Source organism: Sus scrofa, chromosome 6 (genome assembly GCF_000003025.6).
Source record: "Sus scrofa isolate TJ Tabasco breed Duroc chromosome 6, Sscrofa11.1, whole genome shotgun sequence".
NCBI classification, from domain to species: domain Eukaryota; kingdom Metazoa; phylum Chordata; class Mammalia; order Artiodactyla; family Suidae; genus Sus; species Sus scrofa.
This window is the reverse complement of record NC_010448.4, coordinates 107,799,522-107,813,322: the sequence shown is the minus strand read 5'-3', so window position 1 is coordinate 107,813,322 and position 13,801 is coordinate 107,799,522. Positions and strand designations below refer to the sequence as shown.

The window sequence follows — 13,801 nt, the reverse complement described above, 5'->3', positions numbered from 1 at the left end:
TCAGGAAGAAAATAACATCAGATTGTCCCACTATTAGTGCAGCCTTGCTTGACTACTTGGATAAGGTGCCAGATCTTGCCATTGCAAAGGTGCATCTTTCTCTTTGCAATTAGCAAGTAATCTGTAGGAATGATACATAAACATTGCAAAATGCTTTGATGGAAGCCAGTTAGTTCTTTCCAGAGAAAGATGCTCTTTATATTCTAGAGGATCAGGTCCCTTTTAGGAACCTAATAGAATGAATCTCCACCTATGAGATACATGAGGCTTGCAAACAAGTTATGGACTTTTAACAAATAGTAATTGTGTCTCTGGAGTTCCCCTCGTGCCTCAGTGGTAATGAACCTAACTAATATCCATGAGGTTTTGGGTTTGATCCCTGGCCTCGCTCAGTGGGTTAAGGATCTGGCATTGCCGTGAGCTTTGGTGTAGGTCACAGACATGGCTCAGATCTTGCATTGCTATGGCTGTGGCATAGGCAGGAAGCTACAGCTCTGATTTGACCCCTAGCCTGGAAACTTCCATGTACTGCAGGTTGTGGGCCTAAAAAAAAAAAAAAAAAAAAAAAAAAAAGGCAGTTGTGTCTCTGGCTTACTGGGAGGGAATATTTAATGAATATTTTGTGCGAGACTTGTTTTATAATTTAATTCAAGTTGTTAGTTAAGAAAGCCTCTGAAGCGAGTACCTTGAGAGAAGAGAGTGGGAGAAGTCTGATCCTCAAGAGGTGATACCTAGAGCAGAACTCTCTCCTAGTTTTGCTCTGTGGTGGTAGCAAAACCACCACACATGGTTAAGCAGTACCAAAGAGAGGCTTCTGTGTGAAGGCTGCTTATTGGGAGCATGATTTTATACAGTTTTCTATAAGAGAAGAGCATAATGTGGGTTCGAATGTGAAGAAAGGTATCCTCTCATCCATTTCCAGTGTCTGGGCACCTTGCCTCTAGAGACTCATTTGGGACTCGTCTCAGCATTGCAACAGTTCTTGAGAGCAGCCAAGGTGATGCTTTGAAGCAAAGGGGGTAGATACTCTGGACTCCCCTAACTTTATCTCCACCTCCAGAGTGCTGCTGGACAATGGAGCCAGAGGTGCCAGGCCAGTCCATTTGCTGCCCCAACATTATGCCCATAGACAATCTTATAAGTAAGCAGAGTAGATAAATTGATTAGCACAGGGTGGTTCCTTGGTTCAACATGTCTCCTTCTTGGCAATGTTGTATGATGGAAAAAGTACCCCCTGGCTTAGAGGAGGAAAGATCTGGTTTCACAACTTACTAATGATGTGATCTTGGGGAAATTACTGTTATTACTATTCTTATGCTTCTTTTGGGCCAGTTATTGTTTTATTTAAGGCGACACCCGTGGCATATGGAGGTTCCCAGGCTAGGAGTCAAATTGGAGCTGTAGCTGATGGCCTATGCCACAGCCACAGCAACAACAGATCCGAGCTTCGTCTGCCACCTACACCACAGCTCATGGCATAGCCAGATCCTTAACGCACTGAGCAAGGCCAGGGATTGAACCTGTGTCCTCATGGATGCTAGTCAGATTCATTTCTGCTGAGCCATGATGGGAACTCCTTATTTGACCTTCACAACAACCAAATGGGTTAGTTGATGTCAATATCTCCATTTTACAGATTAGGAAACAGAGGCACCAGGAAGTGTGCATGTGGGTGCTATGGATAAAATGTGCCAGATATGCCAGAAGGAACAGGCCTAGGGATCACACTTAAGAGGGCTTCTGCCACAAGAAAGGAGATCTCACAGAAAGGAGGATGGAGGTGGATAGTCAGATGGGGAGGAGGTGAGGAGACTGTTAGCAACCTGCCAGAGGAGAGAAGCTGATCCCTTCAATCTAAGCGTTTCCGATGAAGAGAAGGGTCACCAAGGAAACAACAGAAGTACTCCATGAAGAAAAGAGACGATTGCAAACATGCTCCAAATTCAGAGAGCACTGACACAGGCAATGCTGGTGGTGGTTGGGTACAGTCTTCTCTGCTCCTTCCGCAAGAGTGTCACCTTACCCTCTGCCCTACTCCACTTCTGGAGAGGACAGAAACTACCATGAATGAGCTGGCAGGGAGGACAAGAAGCACCCAGAAAGGCATCAGAGAAGAAGGTGACTGGGAGATGGGGACTGTGTTTCTTCCACAGCAGACTTCCAGTCCGAGGCAGCCCATCCAGGGAATGAAATAAACATTAATTCTAGCTAAAGATGGGGGTTCTGCTTTTTGACTATTACGTTGGATATTTAAATTATTGAAATGAGTTGATTTGGGGGTAAAAGTGAGGGTACGACTTTTGGGGGGTAATTTTGTTATCTGAGAAAGATTAGAAAAGTCAACATCCTGCTTTAGGTTTATCTAAGAAGAAGAGGAGAATGGATTTGAATGGGCAGTGGGAGAACACGATAAAGTTCTTTCTTTTTGCACTCTTTGGAGTCCCCGTCTTGCAGCATAATGCAAATATTTTGAGGAGCAACAAATTATACTGGGGATTTCAAACCACCAGTGTATATGAGGAATCTTTCCACATAATTTTTACCCATAAAATAGTAAACATTCAAAGCAAATAAAAGCAGGCCTCCTTCCCTTCGCAGAGCTAAACCTACTTCCATATTATTCAACTAAAGCAGCTGTGTCCGTGGATGTTTTATGCCTTTAGCATTGAAGAGCAAAAGTACGGCAGAAACCACGATATCATTAGAAACAGACACAAGCCCTCTGCTTCCTCAGCAAAGCCAGCTGACTGCTAGAATGTCAGAATAGACTCTGGGGCCTCCTAACGTGTTTCTATGGAATTTGGGACCAAGATACCAACTAGGCTTCTTTGCTCTTGACTTTAGCGAATACATAAACACATGTTGGAGTACTCTGTGGTAGCCTATTTTACTCTTGTGTTTGGTTGAACCCCCCCTATCACCTTCTGGTGGAAGAGACCCTGGGCTTTTAAAGCGCAGAGACCTTTTCCTTTTCCTTTAGTTGTTCCTGCTGTGATTTGAGGGAGAAAAAGTTTTCATGCTTCTGGCTATTAGTTCTGCAATTCTGAGAGTGATCACAGTATCAAGTATCAGGGACCATAATTTTCTTAGAGAGAGACAGAGAGGGAGAAAGTATTTTTACAGAATTAGAAAAATACCCTAAACAAAATCTAAGGAAACGAGGATTCTAGGTTTTACTGCACCCCCACGACCCCACCCCTTATTAGAAGATATGATATAAAGTGAAGCAGGACATCATGGTGGGTTTGCTTCTTTTATTGAATGCCTCAGGATGGAAATTGAAGCATTAAAGATACATTGACTGGGAGTTCCCTTGTACCTCAGTGGCTTAAGGATCTGGTGTTGTCACTGCTGTGGCTATAGTACAGGTTTGAGCCCTGGCCTAGGAACTTCTGCTTGCTGTAAGTGCAGCCAAAAAGAAAAATATATGATCTGAACATTTTTAGGTAAATACTTATTTATTTATTTTTATTTTTGTCTTTTTAGGGCTGCACCTGAGACATATGGAAGTTCCCAGGCTAGTGGTTAAATTGGAGCTATAGTTGCTGGCCTACACCACAGTTCTCAGCAACACCAGATCCTTAACCCATTAAGTGAGGCCAGGGATCAAACCCACGTCCTCATACTAGTCGGTTTTGTTACCACTGAGCCATCATGGGAACTCCCTTTTTAGGTAAATAAATTCCCCATTTAATCTCTGAGACTTCTGGCTTTATGGGTCTTTGTATTCTTTACTCTGGTTTAAAGGTCCTTAGATTTTTGTTTATGGAGCCTGAATTGGGTTTGTTCTCAGCACATCATTTTTCTGAAAGGCCCAGGAATGGCATTACTTCACCCTACAGTCCCCACAAGTTCTGGGCAGTGTTCTAGGAAACATGAGTATGATCTCACCCAGTTGGAAGAAGAGTCACATAATAAAATAATGGTCCCTCTCTCTCTCAGGCCATTGCACACTACTAAAATATATTGCTTCTTGACCTTTTGGCTAAAATCCCATGTAGAACAACTAAAATATTAGCTTTTTGTCAGCTTTACCACACTCAAGGCTGTATTTTATGACAGCTGAAAGAGATCTTATGCTTTGTGGGGGCCCAGATGAGCCCCTTTGTGATAGCTGAGTTTGTCCCAAAAGGCTGGATCATAGACTGTCCAGTCCAATAATCCATGTAATCCTAGAGTCCTCACTGTAATGTGTGCTGATAATCCTAGCTGGGTTTGTCCAGCCTGAACTTGAATACCATCAGTGAAGGGCAGGGGAATCAGGCAGCCCATTCCATCTTTGCCTTACTATTTGTCTGACTATAAAAAAGTCCTTTCCATGGAGGAGTTCCTGCTGTGGCTCAGCAGAAATGAGCTTGACTAGTATCCACAAGGATGCAGGTTCAACCCCTGGCACTGCTCAGTGGGTTAAGGATCCGGTGTTGCCATGAGCTGTGGTGTAGTTTGCAGACACGGCTTGGATCCCAGCCGTGTCAGCAGCTGCATCTCCGATTTGACCTCTAGCCTGGGAACTTCCATATGCTGTGGGTATGGCCCTAAAAAAAAAAGTCCTTTCCTTTGCACTGAAATCTGTCTTCCTAAAATTTACACTCATTAATCCTAGTTCTCCCCCTATGGGTCTATGAACAGTAAGTGAAATCCCCTTTTAACTATTTGAAGATATCTACTGTTTGTTCCCCAAGTATTGTCATTGAACACCTAGTCCCTTGAACACATCCTCTTGGAATATTAATTTAGACTATTTTTTTTCACAAAGCATTTCCAAAACATACTCTAATATGTGCCTAGAGTCGAATTCAGAATTGAGCTACCTACTTTCTCATTCTCAATATTATATATATATATATATATTTAGGACCACTCCCACAGCATATAGCAATTCCCAGGCTAGGGGTCTAATCAGAGCTACACCTACTGGCCTACGCCACAGCAACACCATATCTGAGCCACGTCTGCAACCTACACCACAGCTCAGGGCAATGCCAGATTGTTTTTTTTTTTTTTTTAATAATTTTTTTATTTTCCCACTGTACAGCAAGGGGGTCAGGTTATCCTTACATGTATACATTACAATTACATTTTTTCCCCCACCCTTTCTTCTGTTGCAACATGAGTATCTAGACAAAGTTCTCAATGCTATTCAGCAGGATCTCCTTGTAAATCTATTCTAAGTTGTGTCTGATAAGCCCGAGCTCCCGATCCCTCCCACTCCCTCCCCTCCCATCAGGCAGCCACAAGTCTCTTCTCCAAGTCCATGATTTTCTTTTCTGAGGAGATGTTCATTTGTGCTGGATATTAGATTCCAGTTATAAGTGATATCATATGGTATTTGCCTTTGTCTTTCTGGCTCATTTCACTCAGCAGGTTGTTAACCCACTGAGCAAGGCCAGGGATCGAACCCGCAACCTCATGGTTCCTAGTCGGATTTGTTTCCGCTGTGCCTCGATGGGAACTCCTTATATATTTATGAGAGCACTCTAAAGAGCCATTAGATTTCTTTTGGAATCATATCACACTATTACGCATATTGATTTTATTATTAAAAAAGTCATAAGTCTCTCACATACTTACTGCCACTTGCACAGTTGATTTTTGAACTCACGTAAAGGATTTTGTACTTATTCATTCTAATTTTATTTGTTATATTTGGCCCATTGTTCTAGCCTCTCATGCTTTTTTCTGAACCTTGATTCTTTTTTCAACAATATTTGCTGTCCTTTTTTTGGATTTTTATAATCTATGAATTTGTTAAACCTAACTTCCATATTTGTGTCTTACTCATTGGTATTAGCAGGGCAGAGCTAAGAACAAAGGGCAAGTGAAATTGAAAATTACAGTCCAATAATGAAATAAACTTACTATTAACTCTAATAATAATTAGTAATGGGTCTAAACAATAGAGCAAGCCATTGTGTAGTGAACCTGATATGGTGGGAAAGATCAATGTCTCAGTAACCTATACTCCTTATGAAATGGCTTCTTAGTATAAAAAGGAAGTCAGCAATTAAAGGCAGTCTTTAAAACAAAATTAACCAATTTGTTGGTATATAAAAATTTTGTAAAAGGATAGCTCAAGATTTTATTTGAGACTCTAGTCACATCCCTTAAACCTCAATTGTTACTTTATTTAAGAAACAAAACTAAAACCAAACAAAAACCTTAGTTAAGAATAAACTTTTCAAAGTTAAGTTTCTAGATCATCTGCTTCAGTTAATTTGTGGCTATAAGATGTGTTTTTTTTTTTTTTTTTAAAAAACAATCCCACATGTAAGCTTTCAACCCTCCCCTTAAAATTAATTTCTGTGATCCTTAACAGTGAGAGAAACATATATGTGAAAGCTAGAAAGGAACTCAATTTCAGTTGGTACATTCTGACTGAATAAAGAGGAGGGTTTAAGCTTCAGGAGATACATTTGAAGGATGAGTTGAATTTTCCAATTAGGAAGGGAAGTAGCCTGACTCTCCATATTAAAGATTCCCAGGTAAGTTTAGGAGGAAAATTGTTGAAGCTGAATTCCATAAGGAAATAATCGTTCCCTTTCTGATTAATGACTGTCTGTATGCAACACCGCCAGGACAGACAAATTGCTGCACTACATTCCAACTTTTAAAAAACCCTTTTCATCAGTTGGATACTTAAACCCACTTTGACTTAGTCTAATTAGTGAGATTCGAGCCAGTATGAATGATCAGTTATGGGATCATGGTACTTTATTTTCCTTTTGTTTATGTCGTGTCATAGCTACATTTTTTTGGCCATGTTTGATGATGTTATGAACTGGACTGTAAACACATTTCTAGTCAAGCTGTTGTGGGTTGTTTATTAGATAACTTTTGGAGTCTAATTTGTTTTAACTTCCGATTGGCCTCTGCTACATGTACACACAAACACATACACCCCATCTATTTTTCTCAGATAACCACACATAGCTTTTTCTAGCACAAATATTGTAATTATAATTTAACTGTATCTGAACATTATATTTATGAAGCACCATCTATTCTTGAAGATTTTTTTACTTTAAAGGCTTGGATTGACATATAGATGGGTCAAAATCATCCTTACCCCTAAACATACTCACTGCTTTAACTATAGTTAACTCCTTGCAGTTCTCTAAATGTGTAGGTTATAACTGCCTCCAAGACTTTGCAAATGCTCTTTCCTTTCACTGGAATGTTCCCTTTCTTGGGCTCAGTAATTTTTATGCATCAAAATGAAGCTAAGTACTTTCCAGGAAGTTTTCTCTAATTCCTAGCACTTATTCAGATGTGCTTGTGCTTATCTTTTACACATCAGGCATCACACTGTATTATAAAAGTTAATTTCCTTCCATGTATTTTATTAACATTGTGTACCTATTGATTATGTCATTTATAATAGGTGCTACTACTATTTGAGTCATAGCAGATGCTCAACAAATTTAATAAAGATTCTTTTTAAGTCAAGAGGTCTTTCTTATTGTCCAGACTAGAATAGGTGCTTGCACTGTATATTCTCATAGAACACTGAACTTCTCCTTTGCCGAACTTATATTTGTAACCAAGTTCTTACTTGTATAATTGTTTCATGTCTATTCCTCCCCTAGATCATAAACCCCTTGAGGACAGGGACCACTTTTCCCCCATTGTTCTGTTCTTATTCCTGGCATAGTGCCCAGCACAGAGCATTTGCTCAGTCAGTACTTGCTAAGTGAGTGTTAATAAGTGGATCTCTATGAGATAAACTGATGACAGAAGTCTAGTCCTTAGGTTTTAGTTTAATATCAGGTGTTGCAAAGGGGGAGTGTACTAGGCAAAGAATAAAAATTCAAGAGTGTTTCCTGAAAAATAACTACAATACTAAAGGGTAGAGTGGGAAGAAGGTGGCAAGGGTGAGGGTGGAGCAAGGAAGGACAGGGCCCTGATGAAGGGAGAGTAGTATGAAGTTCATACCCTAAATTGTGACTGTATGTCACTGTGATGAAGACCACAGGGAAGTGTGAAGCAAGCTGGGCAGAAGTGAATGGGGTTTACCTAACCCTGGGGTTCTGAATAGGACTTTGGCTTAAAGATTTTTCATGGTCTCAACAATGCCCTTTCCAAAGGCAGCAAGGCAGTGTGGAAAGAACTTTGACTTTGTTATCAGACAGATCTGGTTGCAAAACGCACCTATAACACTTACTAGCTGTTTGACTTTGTGTAAGGCATTTGACATTACTGAGCCTCAGTTTTCTCAGTTGTAAGAAGAGAACAATCATACTTACCTTGAAGAATTGTGTGCCATGAAATGAGATAATGTTTATAATCATCTTAGTCTGACTCACAGCAATTACTGTACAAATAAATGGTAGACATTTAATATTAACCAGATTTAACCTTTATAAAACTTTTGAATGGTTCTGTTCTTGGCCTCATATTTAGTATTTTTAATCAACGGGTTGAAACATTCTTATCAAATTTAAAGATGACACAAAACTGACCAAAACAGCGAATATGTTGGCTGACAGGCTATGGAGCCATAAACATCTCAACAACAGGGAAGGATAGCCTGAAACCAACATGATAAAATTAATAGGGACAGATTTAGACTCTTAGTTTTGTGCTTAAAGAATCATCTGAAACCAGAACAAGGGAGACATCACTTAAGAGCTCATAAGCAAAGGGCCCAAGGGTGTTAGCTGACTGTCAGATTAATGTAAGCCAACTGGGTGAAGGCTGCCAAAAAGCTAATGCGATCTGAGGCCATGTGATGGAAATAGAGCACACAGAAGAAACGAGGTAATCGTCCAAGTGTCCTCGCATTGGGAGGACAACATCAAGTGATTGTGCTCAGTTCTGGGCCTGTCTTTAAGAGAGACAGATCGAGAAGAAGGTTAACAAGAGGAAAACCATGTCATAGGAGCAATGGTCAAAAAACTTGGGGATGTTTAGTCTGGAAAAGAGGAGACTGAAATGTTGCAGGGTTGGGGGTAGATAGTGGGTGGCATGGAGCATGCTGCAGCCTTCAAGTATTTGAAGAGTTTTAATTGAGACAAAGAATAGACTTGCTCTGCAGTGTTTCAAAGGATGGAAAGAATATGACTGGAAATTGGAAGGAAGGAAATTTCGGGTCAATATATGTCAAAGTATACTCCTTGTAGCTGTACTTGATAGCATTTATAAATCCTCACCATATGCAAGGCACTCTACTAAGCTCTTCTTTTTTTTTTTTTTTTTTTTTTTGTCTTTTCTAGGGCTACACCTGTGGCATATGGAGGTTCTCAGGCTAGGGATCTAATTGGAGCTGCAGCCGCTGGCCTCCGCCACAGCCACAGCAACATGGGATCCAAGCCATGTCTGCAACCTACACCACAGCTCACAGCAATGCCAGATCCTTAACCCACTGAATGAGGCCAGGGATTGAACCTGCAACCTCATGGTTCCTAGTCGGATTCGTTAACCACTGAGCCACAATGGGAACTCCTGTTACTCTTCTTATATATGACTTATATTACTTATTTAATCCTTACATAGACTCTGTAAGGTGAATGTTATTATCTCTATTTTATAGATGAGGAAGCTGAGGCCTAAAGAACTGATTTGCCTAAATCTCTTCAATTGGTTAAATGATGAGGCTGGAGCTCTATTTCTGGTCCTTTTGTGACTAGATAGCCTTGATTTTTAGCCCTGTGGCATATTTCATGTAGAGTTTCCTGGAACATAGGACTTTTCAGTGTTAAAACCAAGATGGTCCTGGGCAAGCCAGAATTATCAGTTACTCTAACTTCACAGTATGTTTCTCTTTACCTCCACGGTGAAGGAGACCTTTGCTCCCTAGAAAGCTAGGATTATAGGTCAGTGTCTGGCTTTGAATCAAGTTTCAAAAGCACTTCCAGAAAACTTTTCACTGTTTAACTATGGAAATGGTCTGCCCTAAGCGGCAATAAGCATCCAGTTCTTGGATGTGATCAGACCGAGGCTAGCTGCCACCTGACAGAGTTGCTGAGGATGAGAATTCTCTCCTGGGCTTGTTGTCAATAGAGATTATTTTCCCAGTCTCTTGGCATTATGTGATTCAGACAGAGAGGCTTCCTTCTGTGGACCCTGAGGCGCCTCCTGGGCTCTTTATCCAGAATTAAGAACACACTTAGGGGGCTGGTTTGAGATGGTGTCTTAAGAAGCCTGGACCGTGGACCCCTGTCTCCCTGCCTGTGTCATTGCTCCCTGCTGAATGTAGCCAAAAACATGTGTATAAACGTTCTGAGATCTTTGCCTTGGAGCACACATGCTTTGGATTTTTAACCCAAAGCTCTTCCAAGAAAGATCCAGACACCAATTCATTATGTATAGGTCATTGATGTGTTTATATATTTAAAAATCATTTCAAAAAGGAGAAACAAAACAGGTCTCAGTCCATCCTTGGGATTACACTCATCACTGAAATATCACTTCACTGGTAGTCTTTAAAGGCCTCATGGCTGAGTTTCTGGGAGCCCATTAGATTTAAAAAATTTTCTAGGGAGTTCCCTTTATGGCTCAGCAGTTAACGAACCTGACTACTATCCATGAGGATGCGGATTCAATCCCTGGCCTCACTCAGTGGGTTAAGGACCTGGCATTGCCTGGAGCTGTGGTGTAGGTCACAGATGTGGCTTGGATCTCGAATTGCTGTGGCTGTGGTGTAGGCTGGCAAATGTAGCTCCAATTCAACCCCTAGCCTGGGAACTTACATATGCTGCGGGTGCAGCCCAAAAAAGCAAAACAAAACAAAAACAAACAACAAAAACTTTTCTAGACCTTTGAAATTAGTCCCGTGAGGGTCTGTGTGGTGTTGCCTTGGAAAAGTCTTCATTTTTCTTATAGCCTGCACTGGAGTAAAACTGACATGAAAAGCAAAGTGGCACATAACACACTTGCCACATGTAAGTTAGGACATCCTCAGTGATTCTCTGCTATCTTTGCTGGACAATCTGTGGGGCGGTAAGATTACATCTTTCCTGAGGAGGCCTTTGGCATTCAGTGAGTCTCTCCTGCCAACGAAAGGAAAGACCATCATAGCCATGACAATTTTGTGTGCATGGCAGACAAACACAAGTGGCCAACACAGGGAATTCTCCATGGAGAAAACTGGAAACAGAGCCGAAATTTCCAAAGAAAATATACCAATCTATAAAAGTCCAGATTTTATCCTCTCTGTGTTCTTATTCTACATATGCCTTCTTTATGAGGAGCCAGCAACAAAGAGCAGAGTCACTTTTTCATTTAAGTCTAACATTGCTCATGTCTGTGTTCTTATATATAGCTCAACTGATGCTGTTTTCTTCACTCACAAGCCGTACTTACTGAAGACACATGTGGAGAGAAGCTCCATGTTTTACATTATTTACCCTTTAAAACAACACTCTGAGATAGGCAATATTGTCCCCCTTTTGTTAGTGAGGAAAGTGAAGCTCAGAGAGGGTAAACATCTTGTCTGAAGTCACACAGCTGGTAAATGGAAGAGGTGGGATTTGAACCCAGTTCTACCCAAAGCCTATTTTCTTCTCATTATACTTCACTCTGATCTGAATCTTACTTTCTGCCCAAAGCCTACCTGAACTATGTAATGTTTTTTCAAGACTTCCACCCTCTAATACTTGTGGATCATCACCATCTTTTTACACAACTTGCACTCACTGAGATACTCTAATCCCGAAGCCTCAGAGAAGTCTTCCTTCACACCAGAGCCTGGATGCTTACTGCCTAAAGGCCTTCACTGTTCATTTTGAACTGCTCCTTATCTATGGCCTCCCAACCAGAATCATTGCTCTGCTTCTCCATCTCCTTTAAGTTGACCCCTTACACTCTTCTCACTGAATATCCTCACCCCCTCACATGAGTATAATGTTATTTAGTATAAAGAATACTTAACATCATAGCTTTGTTGATGTACTTCTATTTAGTCTTAGTGTTTAAGCTCTAGAAAACCACATGTCTTCAACTGGAGCTATGCTGTTTGGGGGCCGTGGAAGGTGAGCAGAGGATGCTTACTATCTGCCCTTCTTGTGTTTTGATAAAAAGGGAACCTTAACTAAGACTTCTGCCCTTTCAGCAGTTCTGGGGAGGAAGAGCTCACCCTCTCCCCACACTTCTTTTTTCCTTTTGGCAGGAGGGTAACATCTTGTTGGTCTCTTCCCATGTATAAACCAATGGGATTAGGAAAAGAACATGTTCTGATTTCTCCAAACTTTTCCTAAGGTAGGGTGGTGGTGGTGTTGCTGGCGGGCTTTCACGGAATTGAGGTGACATGAAACCTGCATAACTAGTCATTTCGGACCTTGAGAAGAGAGCACTGTCCAGGGATCAGCTTCCTGCCTCATCTGGTTGGACTGGCATTGTAGTGTGGTAGGCAAGGAATTTATATCACAAGCGAAATCTCTGCTCTGCTGTCTTGTTTGTTTGTACTTGTTAATTATTACCCTTAATTTGCTGTTTCTTTACAGAATCTTTTAAAGCCACTTGTCCATTTTTTTTGAAGGCTAGTTTAATTAAAGCTAGATGATGAGATGGAAAGCTCATGCCTCCAGGCCTATATGAACTGAAATACGTGTTCATGTAGGGAAAAATAAGCAAACAAGCGAGGGATCCCTGAAAGCTTCTTTCTTTCATGAAGTTCCCACTCATCAATTGGAATATCTCCTCTGGTGTATGTATGTGACACAGACCAGTCATACCATGTGTGGGAGCCAGTGCTAATCTGAACAGGCAATATGAATAAAGTTCAATTACTTTTTTTATAGATTGAAAATAAATATAATAATGGATAAATGTCCTAAGATTTTTAAAAAGAGGAATTAAGAAGATTTCTCTGCAGCTTCCATTGCTCACTGATCAAGTTGCGATCAGTGTGTGAATACGCAGGGGTGTTGTTAATGTCTCTGCTTTTAAAGGTTAAATGTGTGTGTGACATTAGTCAGGTCCGTTGGTGTCCTACCCCTCACTGGCATCAGAGAAGCCACAGGGTAGGAGGAAAGAGGCAGTTGTCAGGTCTGAGATTTGATAATATGGCCAGCAAATGCTACGAGTCAAAATCCATTCAGTAGTTTCATACAGCATTTAATTAAGACTACCAACTCTCTAAAGGATTTCAAGCAGTAATCTGGAGCCAGCCTGCAGTATAGACTGCTCCCCAGGGCCCTGGATGCAACTGAACAAGTTGTATAAACTATCAGGGCCTACTTCAGAAAGGAGCTTTCTCCTGAGGTCTCTGTATTGACCTTTACCCTTGGTCCAAGGCAGTAATCCAGGTGCAGCAGGGTGAGTTTGCCTTGCACAGAATCTGCCTTGGCCTATGAGGAGGAAGTCTAAGTGATTCTCTCATCAATAACAACTCTGGCCAGGAGATTAGGCTGACTTGAATGCCTTCAAGACTCAAACTTGTGTCACTCATCTCTTCAGCTAAAGTCAGGAACAATTTTCTTAAATTTTCCAATTGAATGACTCCATCTGGAGGGATAAACACCCACAGAATAGACGATGAGCACTTTCCCCAAGTAACTAAGGGTGGTTGTGTTCCAGAGAAAGTTCACAGAAGTCTGAAGACTGCAACTTCTACTGGGTTTCCTCAAATCCTTGAAGGTGCTAATAACCAGTTGTAGGGTATATGTTGCTATCATCTTGGGAAGCATACAGATTAATGTCTAGTGTCATCACAGCTACAGTCCTGGGGATGGATGCACATGGTATTCTGGCAGGAAGGTATTGTTTATAATTATTAGTATCCCCCAAGTGGGACCTGTATCAGTTGGGAACAAAGATTGACAGTGTCTTCAGTGTGGCCTCTCAGCAGGCTAGTGAGCATGTC

At 41.1% G+C, this 13,801-nt stretch overlaps 1 long non-coding RNA gene across 4 annotated transcripts in view; it reads left to right on the top strand.

Moving 5' to 3' along the window:
* The window catches only part of LOC106510680, a 337,456-nt gene that overhangs the window by 126,134 nt on the left and 197,521 nt on the right, over nt 1-13,801 (top strand). The window lies entirely within an intron of this gene.